The sequence below is a fragment of the Populus nigra genome, chromosome 9 (genome assembly GCF_951802175.1).
Source record: "Populus nigra chromosome 9, ddPopNigr1.1, whole genome shotgun sequence".
Classification (NCBI taxonomy): domain Eukaryota; kingdom Viridiplantae; phylum Streptophyta; class Magnoliopsida; order Malpighiales; family Salicaceae; genus Populus; species Populus nigra.
Window position 1 is genome coordinate 11,849,255 of NC_084860.1, and position 10,297 is coordinate 11,859,551.

The window sequence follows — 10,297 nt, forward strand, 5'->3', positions numbered from 1 at the left end:
ACCTCCTCAAAGTCTTCTTGTCGATTTTGGATGCCCCCATGGGATATGTCTGGTTTTTGGATGAAATTCTTGATATCATAGTACCAAGGGTTTCCATCTATTTCTCTCTCAACTGAGCAACAATGAGTTGGGTTATTTCTGATATCAATATATACCGACTGTACCTTGTGCTCAAAGTCTATTCTAGCTATAGAAGCTAACGCGACCAAAGCGTCAGCAAAATGGTTTCCTTCCCTTCGTAGATGGGTGAACTTTATTTCCTCAAATTCTCTAGCCAATTTAGACAGTTATTCTTGGTAAGGTCTCAACTTCTCGTCCTTGATTTGCCATTTTCCTTTCACTAATCAAAATCGAGTCTCCATACATATCTATCTTTCTAATATTCAACTCCAATGCCACCTCTAAAACAAGAATGCAAGCTTCATAATCCTATGTTGTTATTACACCCAAACTGCAACTTAACTAAATTTGAATACTACATTTTATTAAGAGAGATTATCATTGCATCAGTTCTATTACCACATATGTTTACAGCACCATCAAAGTACATAGTCCACCAATCTAATTTTCCTTTCTCAACTGAAAACACATCTTTATTAGGAGGTATTGCTTGATTTTCTCGAAAGCTTCTTCACATTCTTATTCAAAATTCTAAGATTCTTCTTCCTTAACAATTGAAGATTGGGTCACAAGTCATGGTTAATTGGGATATAAACCAAGCAATGTAATTCAACCTTTCTAAGAACTTTCTTACATCCTTCTTATCCTTCGGAGTTGGCATAGATTGAATATCCTTTACTTAACCAAGGTCCACGTCTATCCTTTTGTCACTCATCATAAATCCCAACAACTTCATAAATTTCACCTCGAATGAACACCTTGAATGGTTAAGCCTCAACTTGTACTTCCTTGGTCTTTCAAACAATTTCTTCAATATTTGGACATGATTCTCTCCCTCTCTAGATTTAACAATCATGTCATCCATGTATACTTCAATCTCTTTGTGCATCATGTCGTGAAATAGAGTTATCATGGCCCTTTGGTAGGTGGCCTAACATTCTTCAACCCAAATGGCATGACCTTGTAACAAAAGGTTCCCCGTGGTGTTTTCTTATCCTCTTACGCCATTTTTATCTGATTGTAGCCTAGCTGTAACACCTTGTAATTTAGTACATTCATAAAAGAACTTTGAGCCTTAACTTTTAAAAAAATGGGTATTTTTTTTTCATCCACCGAACTTATCCGAGAGTTGCCGAAATTTCCACTGAAATTTCGGCAGAGTTTCCTTTATACCTGGAGGTCCCAAGTTATCGACAATCATCCTGTATAGTTATACTCATTTCTCAATCATATCATAATCATGTAGAACCTTAACAACACATCATTCATGGTACATGCCTCACATTTCGCATGCTCATTTCTTTCCCATTAACACACATAATTCATAACAATTGCAAGTAAACAAACTAAGATTACAAATACATAATAATACATTTTTATGTCCGACACTTAATGTAAAAGGAGTACTATTACATATTAAGTCATTTAGTTCCTTAAAGACAAAATACATTAATGTTCATCTTCTTATTCAATCATACAAAAGGAGACTAGAGGACCTAAAACGCTACTCCTGGCGTGAATCTGAAGGACCTGCAATTTCATAATGTATATAATAAATATAGCATAAAAGGAAAATCACACAATACACGCACAAGTAATTAAACATATATTCAACGATATACAATCATAGTTCCTTGAAATTCTCATTTATCCTTCCATTATTACGTCTCTATTCATCCTTCCTAGAATCATTCAACATTTTCATTTTGTGTCTTGTTTCACCTCACGAGCACATTTAATCCATTATAATATCTACCATGTGATTTCTCTCCCTCTTACTCTATCTCTTTATATCAATTTCAATCCCAACATCTATTATACCCATTATGGCTTTTCCATATAAGTTGTCAAACTCGTCATGATTTCGGTCCAATTTTAGTTTATAAATATATTCAACTTACAAATTTCTTGTGCCTATTTCGACACATTCCAATGTTTCTTTAGATTTTCAGTAAAATCTCTCATTATCATGGAACCTGCCATCATTTTCACAATATTCACATCCGATCCATCTTCAAATAATATGAATACCATACATACATCATTCTATTTAATTCATCAACCTAATCTCATTTGACCACTATAATTAAGGCCAAATTTCATTATCTATCACTATTATTGGCATTTTATTACACTAGTATAATTATCACCAAATTCTTATCATGCCAGCAACAACACGAAACCTTACTAAAACATATTTACATTATTAGTCATAATTTCTTTGACATCCTCCATGTGCGCGGGACATGATTCTCAAATTATATCAATTATAATTCATTAATTAATTCAAAATACATCATATATATATATATATATATATATATATATATATATATATATAGCATTGCATTCCTTAAGTGTATAACACCTACCATGGTTAATGAACTTCTATTCTCACATCCCAAGCGATACAATATTTGCCTCCATCCTTCACAAGAATTAGATCTTCATCAGTTTCTCTCTCTTTTTTTTCTTCAATAATCCATAACATAAACATAAATTACCATTTTTGTTTAACAATTAGGTATCGTCCAACATTCCATTTATAATCTGACAAGTCAGTCATCCTGACAATATTAACACCACACAAGTAAGTTTAACTCAAGTTGTATATTCCGGTCATTAGAAAACAAAACTAATGCCACTAGCCCATTACCGGGTAACTAGTTCCTCCGCCCATCTTATTCCATAATTTCCAATCAATATCCGCCTCTTCAAGGCCGAATGAATAATCCTATCAAGATGTCAATCCCCATTTCATTAATATTTTTAATTATTCCCTATCGAAAATATCATTATAATACCTCTCCCCTAAAACTTGGAAGGGAATGCTGACACTAATAAATTTTCATTAATGTTATTAGTCTCCCATATCAGGATCGGCTAATCAAGTTCATTGTAAACATTAAAATTAATACCACTCATTGATGTTGTCGACTATTTCTAACATGAAATAGCCAATCAGATTTTTCTTTCCATAATATCTGGGAATATTTCCGGAAATATTGATGTCAAGATTCTTGACACCATTAGCTTTCACTTCAGGAATAGCTAGTCAGGTTTCATGTGATTGCCGATATCGACAACACCGGTCGATATCATTAACTATTCTCACCCAAATAGTTCATCAAATTCAGTATCCCTCATTTTTAGGGATGATTATGCTGATGGATGATTATGCCGATGTTAGTAAACCTTACTAACATCATTAGCCTCAGCATTCGGGACCGGCTAATCAAGTTTCGTGTGATTGCCGATATTGACAGCACCGGTCAATATCATTAACTATTCTCACCCGAATAGTTAATCAAGTTCAGCATCCCTCGTTTTCAGGGATGATTATGCCGATGTTAGTAAACCTTACTAACATCATTAGCCTTCGCATTCGGGACCGGCTAATCAAGTTTCGTGTGATTGCCGATATTGACAGCACCGGTCAATATCATTAACTATTCTCACCTGAATAGTTAATCAAGTTTAGTATCCCTCATTTTCAGGGATGATTATGCCGATGTTAGTAAACCTTACTAACATCATTAGCCTCCGCATTCGGGACCGGCTAATCAAGTTTCGTGTGATTGCCGATATTGACAGCACCGGTCAATATCATTAACTATTTTCACCTGAATAGTTAATCAAGTTCAGTATCCCTCGTTTTCAGAGATGATTATGCCGATGTTAGCAAACCTTACTAACATCATTAGCCTTCGCATTCGGGACCGGCTAATCAAGTTCGAGGAATGATCAACAACGAAGTCTATTAGTGTAATCCATATTCTTAACCCAGTCAAGTACTCAAATCCATTTTTAATTTCTCGTTTATTTCACTTTATCCTCTCTCTTTGTGGTTTCACCCATAGACGCAAAGACCAAGAATTTAATAAGTTAGTAAATTAACGCTACGTAAAAAGTGTAGGTATAGAACACCTACCAGCTGCAGAAGCTCAACTCGCTCTTCCTTGTTGTTGTTGTGCCCCTCTTGCAGCCCCTCCTTAAGCTCCTACTATACGAGCTCCTGAGAAGTCGAGTGAATGCTTCTCCTACATTTTTAATATAACATCCTGAATCATTATTGAATCTTCCCGATTTATTCATAATATTCATAAATTCACAAAATCAAATACTTCCGTAAACAATTTCCATGAATGTATTTTATTTTCTTACTTGTCATTTAAATTCATTTACATTAGAATTTATTTACACTAACATTAAACGCCCATTTAATTCAATTTTTCATCGATGATCTTCAATGTCCAAAGGGCATGACTTTTCGTCACCGATTTTCTTTTGTCCCAAGACATTTAATCTATCACCAAACAATGTAACTTAACTTAAATTTCATCAATGACTACACATGCCAAATTTTTCCAAAAGCACACTCAAAATGATTCCTTATATCATAATTCAACTTACAACATGATTTCCCATTCTAACACAACCAAAGTATTAGTCAATCACTATTCTTTATAGAATTTAACTATATCATCACTTATCAACACATCAAACATGACTCGAACATAACACAAACACAACCATCATCATTAAACCCATTGCCTTTATCCTTAGTCCCAAAACATACTTTTTATGCTAAACCTCATATTCTCATTCAATATTTCTCAAACCAAACTTAAAACATCATTCTGTAAATTTAGAATTCAATAAATCCAAATAGTGGAATTATACATCATCATCATTAGAATAATATATCTAAAATTAACATATATCCAACGGTTAAACCTCCCGATATCAGAACAATAGTGGACTGACCTGAAATTTGGAGACCTGCTGTTCGGGAAGTATAATTTCTAGTAGGAGTGTTCTTTTCTGATCCAAACCGTTCAGAATTTATATAACATCTGGATGAATAACATATCCAAAATCCAGACCAATCCAACGGTGAAACGATGATATAACGGCCGACGAACAAAGCTTTCTTGAAGGATGATTTTCCAGAAATGTTCCTCCGGTGACATCCCTCAAACGAAGTTTGATATTTGCAATCCCTCCGGTCATAATGTAGGTGACATTGAGTATAATAACATATCCAAAAATCAATCTAATCCAAAGGTGCAAAGTAAAAATATGGCTGCCGAAGTTTCAGCCCTGTTGCAATCCCAAAACCCATAGTTTCAAATCAATTTATTCCTTCTATTTTTCAGCAAATCAAGCCATTATCATGCAATTAATCTTGAAATTCACATGAACAATTACTCCCCCAAAATATTTACATGAACCCTAGAATTTTAAACTTGGAGGTTTTCTTCTCCTCATGCAAGAACAAGAGAGAAAAATGAAATTACTAAAGGGTATATTGCTTACCTTTGCTACTTTAACTTATTTCAATGACTTCTTGCAAAAATTTACAAAAATCATGTCCTCCTCTTCCAATTTCCAGCTTCTTCTCTTTGTTTCTCTCAAGCTCTATAACTCTCTAAGTTGTCATTTAATTTGTTTTCTTGGATATAATCCTCCTAAGCACACTCCCTTTTGATTTAGCTTGAAGAAATGAAGAGAAAATGAAGAAAATGGGACAAAACAAATGGTCTCCCTCCTGTTTTTCATATTAAATGTCTTGGGACAAAAGAAAATCGGTGACGAAAAGTCATGCCCTTTGGACATTGAAGATCATCGATGAAAAATTGAATTAAATGGGCGTTTAATGTTAGTGTAAATAAATTCTAATGTAAATGAATTTAAATGACAAGTAAGAAAATAAAATACATTCATGGAAATTGTTTACGGAAGTATTTGATTTTGTGAATTTATGAATATTATGAATAAATCGAGAAGATTCAATAATGATTCAGGATGTTATATTAAAAATGTAGGAGAAGCATTCACTCGACTTCCTAGGAGCTCGTATAGTAGGAGCTTAAGGAGGGACTGCAAGAGGGGCACAACAACATCAAGGAAGAGCGAGTTGAGCTTCTGCAGCTGGTAGGTGTTCTATACCTACACTTTTTACGTAGCGTTAATTTACTAACTTATTAAATTCTTGGTCTTTGCGTCTATGGGTGAAACCACAAAGAGAGAGGATAAAGTGAAATAAACGAGAAATTAAAAATGGATTTGAGTACTTGACTGGGTTAAGAATATGGATTACACTAATAGACTTCGTTGTTGATCATTCCTCGAACTTGATTAGCCGGTCCCGAATGCGAAGGCTAATGATGTTAGTAAGGTTTGCTAACATCGGCATAATCATCTCTGAAAACGAGGGATACTGAACTTGATTAACTATTCAGGTGAAAATAGTTAATGATATTGACCGGTGCTGTCAATATCGACAATCACACGAAACTTGATTAGCCGGTCCCGAATGCGGAGGCTAATGATGTTAGTAAGGTTTACTAACATCGGCATAATCATCCCTGAAAATGAGGGATACTAAACTTGATTAACTATTCAGGTGAGAATAGTTAATGATATTGACCGGTGCTGTCAATATCGGCAATCACACGAAACTTGATTAGCCGGTCCCGAATGCGAAGGCTAATGATGTTAGTAAGGTTTACTAACATCGGCATAATCATCCCTGAAAACGAGGGATGCTGAACTTGATTAACTATTCGGGTGAGAATAGTTAATGATATTGACCGGTGCTGTCAATATCGGCAATCACACGAAACTTGATTAGCCGGTCCCGAATGCTGAGGCTAATGATGTTAGTAAGGTTTACTAACATCGGCATAATCATCCATCAGCATAATCATCCCTAAAAATGAGGGATACTGAATTTGATGAACTATTTGGGTGAGAATAGTTAATGATATCGACCGGTGTTGTCGATATCGGCAATCACATGAAACCTGACTAGCTATTCCTGAAGTGAAAGCTAATGGTGTCAAGAATCTTGACATCAATATTTCCGGAAATATTCCCAGATATTATGGAAAGAAAAATCTGATTGGCTATTTCATGTTAGAAATAGTCGACAACATCAATGAGTGGTATTAATTTTAATGTTTACAATGAACTTGATTAGCCGATCCTGATATGGGAGACTAATAACATTAATGAAAATTTATTAGTGTCAGCATTCCCTTCCAAGTTTTAGGGGAGAGGTATTATAATGATATTTTCGATAGGGAATAATTAAAAATATTAATGAAATGGGGATTGACATCTTGATAGGATTATTCATTCGGCCTTGAAGAGGCGGATATTGATTGGAAATTATGGAATAAGATGGGCGGAGGAACTAGTTACCCGGTAATGGGCTAGTGGCATTAGTTTTGTTTTCTAATGACCGGAATATACAACTTGAGTTAAACTTACTTGTGTGGTGTTAATATTGTCAGGATGACTGACTTGTCAGATTATAAATGGAATGTTGGACGATACCTAATTGTTAAACAAAAATGGTAATTTATGTTTATGTTATGGATTATTGAAGAAAAAAAAGAGAGAGAAACTGATGAAGATCTAATTCTTGTGAAGGATGGAGGCAAATATTGTATCGCTTGGGATGTGAGAATAGAAGTTCATTAACCATGGTAGGTGTTATACACTTAAGGAATGCAATGCTATATATATATATATATATATATATATATATATATATATATATGATGTATTTTGAATTAATTAATGAATTATAATTGATATAATTTGAGAATCATGTCCCGCGCACATGGAGGATGTCAAAGAAATTATGACTAATAATGTAAATATGTTTTAGTAAGGTTTCGTGTTGTTGCTGGCATGATAAGAATTTGGTGATAATTATACTAGTGTAATAAAATGCCAATAATAGTGATAGATAATGAAATTTGGCCTTAATTATAGTGGTCAAATGAGATTAGGTTGATGAATTAAATAGAATGATGTATGTATGGTATTCATATTATTTGAAGATGGATCGGATGTGAATATTGTGAAAATGATGGCAGGTTCCATGATAATGAGAGATTTTACTGAAAATCTAAAGAAACATTGGAATGTGTCGAAATAGGCACAAGAAATTTGTAAGTTGAATATATTTATAAACTAAAATTGGACCGAAATCATGACGAGTTTGACAACTTATATGGAAAAGCCATAATGGGTATAATAGATGTTGGGATTGAAATTGATATAAAGAGATAGAGTAAGAGGGAGAGAAATCACATGGTAGATATTATAATGGATTAAATGTGCTCGTGAGGTGAAACAAGACACAAAATGAAAATGTTGAATGATTCTAGGAAGGATGAATAGAGACGTAATAATGGAAGGATAAATGAGAATTTCAAGGAACTATGATTGTATATCGTTGAATATATGTTTAATTACTTGTGCGTGTATTGTGTGATTTTCCTTTTATGCTATATTTATTATATACATTATGAAATTGCAGGTCCTTCAGATTCACGCCAGGAGTAGCGTTTTAGGTCCTCTAGTCTCCTTTTGTATGATTGAATAAGAAGATGAACATTAATGTATTTTGTCTTTAAGGAACTAAATGACTTAATATGTAATAGTACTCCTTTTACATTAAGTGTCGGACATAAAAATGTATTATTATGTATTTGTAATCTTAGTTTGTTTACTTGCAATTGTTATGAATTATGTGTGTTAATGGGAAAGAAATGAGCATACGAAATGTGAGGCATGTACCATGAATGATGTGTTGTTAAGGTTCTACATGATTATGATATGATTGAGAAATGAGTATAACTATACAGGATGATTGTCGATAACTTGGGACCTCCAGGTATAAAGGAAACTCTGCCGAAATTTCAGTGGAAATTTCGGCAACTCTCGGATAAGTTCGGTGGATGAAAAAAAAATACCCATTTTTTTAAAAGTTAAGGCTCAAAGTTCTTTTATGAATGTACTAAATTACAGGGTGTTACAGTTGGTATCAGAGCTCCTGGATAATATTCAGGTGACCATGATATGATAAACAAGGAGACGTAAAATATCATCTGGTATCAGATATGTGTTAAAATACGAACGATTGATGAACAAGATCAAAAAAAGGTTTCTAGAAATACATGAAGAACATAACAAGTTGATAGAGTTGAGTATGAATGCTCCAACCACAGTTTAAGTATTGCATGTGAATGGAAGGAAGTTAAAGTTTCAATAGGATGGAAAATTGTTTGACATACAATGCCTAGTGAAATTACGATTTTAGAAGGCGTAAGGTGTATTCTTCATTGAGTCTATGATGATAGGTAAAATAATACTATAATGTAGGGTAATGATGATGCTAAAATTATTTTTGGTTAAATATCACATGAAGTACCATGTCAAATAGTATTCTAACCAACAATGTTTGAAATAAATAAAGGTTGTGCGAAAAAAAGAAAAGAAAAGAAAGAGATGTTATGTGTAGAGCAGAGGATTATACACCTTATGTGAAGTGATTAATGAGGGTGATAGAGTAAGCTTAGAAGTCAAGTGATGATGGTGGTTTATAATAATTGGTACAAATGAAACTATGAATACTATGGTAGAATGAGAGTGAGGGAGGAGGGGCTTAGATGGATTTATAATTATATAACTCTAAGGAACCAGTGGTGGTTATCATGGTTTGAAATACTAAGAATGAGAACTAAGGTAAAGGCCCTAAAGAGAGAGATGAGGTGGATTGTTTTGATAAGTTCACGGACAAATGAAGGTTATGTTGTATAGCATAATGATGTGTGAGTAAAGGCTATAATAACATTATGATAGTGTAAGAATGGTGGCTGAATTATGATGATATAATTGTATGTAGAAGGTAGTAGTTTTAATGTTGGGACTATACATAAACGGTTACTGTTGTAGACAACATGTAATGGTATGATCTAAGTTAGTTCCTTATGCTGTAAAAGTGGAACTGTAAGGGTTGACAACATAAGAACTCGTACTCTAAGATCAGAGTCAGTGGATGCTTATGGATATCCAAACCCGGTACACATAAGAAACATGGCTGAAAGAAAATAGTAAGGATGAGATAAGCATTTAACAAGTTAAATTTGATGTCAAGCTTAAACTGGAACCTAAATTTTGAGGACAAAATTTCTTAAGGAGGGGAGAATGTAAACCCCCGTAAATAAAAATAAATAATAAAAAAAAAACAACACATAGGATCGAAGTAATGACATTTCGATGAGTAATGGATATTCGGTATGAAAGAAATGAATAAATAGTAGGAATGACAATAAATGTGTCATGTGAGAGAGAGAATGATCTCCATAAATAAATT

At 33.7% G+C, this 10,297-nt stretch overlaps 1 long non-coding RNA gene across 1 annotated transcript; it reads right to left on the reverse strand.

Moving 5' to 3' along the window:
* Window positions 1-1,384: 1,384 nt before the first annotated feature.
* On the reverse strand, window positions 1,385-5,043 carry LOC133702627 (uncharacterized). The gene is made up of 4 exons (XR_009843773.1): window positions 4,888-5,043; window positions 4,052-4,160; window positions 2,493-2,548; window positions 1,385-1,650 (listed from the first exon to the last, which is right to left on the reverse strand). It is a non-coding gene; the product is annotated as an uncharacterized LOC133702627 (long non-coding RNA).
* Between the last annotated feature and the right edge of the window lie 5,254 nt (window positions 5,044-10,297).